Source organism: Macrobrachium nipponense, chromosome 30 (assembly GCF_015104395.2).
Source record: "Macrobrachium nipponense isolate FS-2020 chromosome 30, ASM1510439v2, whole genome shotgun sequence".
Classification (NCBI taxonomy): Eukaryota; Metazoa; Arthropoda; class Malacostraca; order Decapoda; family Palaemonidae; genus Macrobrachium; species Macrobrachium nipponense.
Window position 1 is genome coordinate 29,095,482 of NC_087218.1, and position 2,227 is coordinate 29,097,708.

The following is a 2,227-nucleotide window of genomic DNA, read 5'->3' on the forward strand; positions in this document are numbered from 1 at the left end:
AATTGTATATACCCTCGTGAACACAAGAATGTCGCGGCAGTGATTGTATCAAGCTATATTTAAATGCAAATATCACACAGGAACTGCCTCCCCGTCACCGAAAGCCTGTGCTGATGTTAGATTTCTTCTCTCTCTCTCTTTCTCTCTCTCTCTCTCTCTCTCTCTCTCTCTCTCTCTCTCTGTCAGATAGGAATTAACAGTATGATTTCACAGCAATGACGAGAAAACAACCGCAACTGATGAAAGACATGTTAGTAGTTCTAAGGGGACGAAGTGTGGTTTGGTCATGAACACAACTTCAGTTAACCAGGAATCGTTCGCTCGCCTAATGATCACCTCGTTTTCAAGACTGGTATGGGATCATTATCGTATTAGACCTAAATGTTAGGCAGTCAGGTTGACAAATACTTTCAGAATATCCATAGGTAATGCAGATAGTGTCCGTTGGATGTATATATATTGAGTTATTATCACTATGGTAATTTTAGACACCGTAAAGAGAGCTGCAAATGTTTGCGGTTTCCTGTGCGTGCCAACGAACGTTTTTCACTTTCCTCTGGAGTATCTGAGGGAAAGTGTACGGCGAAGTTTGAATGGTCTATTAGAAAGTGTTGATATACGTTTTCACTTGATTTTATCGAGGTAATAAACAATTATATTTATAATAATTAACATAAATTATGATAAAAATTAACGTAAATTCTGATCGAAACTTGGTTAGAGGGGATTTATTGCTGCAGGTTTATCATATACCTCTCAGGGCCTTGAAGAAAATCTGTAGTGCTGCTCAGACAAAAAGTGGCCATTAACCCCTAAAACACCTGAAGGAAGAAACCCTGACGAAATTCGTACAAGCGAAATTTCATGCAACTTTTCTGTGTTTGATGTCTACAACGGGGGTAAGGGTTTGATTTTGAGTTATAAGCTTCCTGGCGTGACAGGGGCCCGTGCCAGATTTGGTCTGAGTATGTCAAGCAGTTCGGATTTCGATAGTGGTCAACCATATAAACATTCACTTATATAATATATATATATATATATATATATATATATATATATATATATATATATATATATATATATATATATATATATATATTTTGTTTGTATGGTTGACCACTATCGAAATCCGAACTGCTTGACATACTTAGACCAAATCTGGCAATATATATATATATATATATATATATATATATATATATATATTATATATATATATATATATATATATAATGTGTGTGTGTATAATATATATATAACAGATAGGCAGATCGTAGTATATTCTGTACATTACGCTTAAGTAAAAAGACATAAATTACGTCATACGCTGACTATTCTATTAAAAGCAAAGGATCATATTTTACCTTTTTTACATCTAGAACAAAAAAAAAGTCGACTGCAAAACCATTTTTGCGCCGCCTTATAATTAAGTGACCATAGAAGCTTATTTTCCCGAATCACGACATTCGTTCCCAAAGCATAGATCCTTGTCTCATCGTCTCGAGGAAGAATGGATCCCCAATAGAAACATTGCGATGCGTCAATGTCCTGTTTTATTGCCTCGCTCTCTTTTTCCTGCGCCGTTAAGGATGTTAATGTTGCAAGTGCTTCCGCTGATGGATTGCTTCATTTGTTGGAGGGAGGGTGGTAGGGGGAGGAATTCCCTGGTGTTGGGGGGGCGGGGGGGGGGGGGTGGGGGGGGGGGGGAGAGCTCCTAGTACTTATTGTCACCATGCTGTTAGGGATACATTGTTTATTGCTGTTTTCTCCTCTGATTGCTATCAACGTTACTGTTGCTGCTCCGTTGCTGTATTGCTGCTGGTTACTATATCATGCTTGCTTGTGGCTGCATGTTTCCTATGCTGCTGCTTGCCCTTGCCCTCGCTGTTTGTGGTTGTTGTTCTGTTGTTTGTGCTTCCTTGCTTGCTTCAGAGTTAACTGGTATGAGTTGATTTTAGAAAGTGTGGATGTTTACCTGAAAGTCGAGTGGTGAATTAAGGCATTTTTTCTAGTTTTTTTTTTATTCATTTTGTTTAATTTTTGTTTTTGTAGTGATAATTTCTCTCTCTCTCTCTCTCTCTCTCCTGTCCCCTTTCTCTCTCTCTCTCTCTCTCTCTCTCTTCTTAGAAGAACTAACCCAAATTGAAAAGAAAATAGATATAATGAATATAAGTGAAACCTGGTATTCCCAAGAGACTGGGAATGATGATCAAATAAAAGGGTTCCA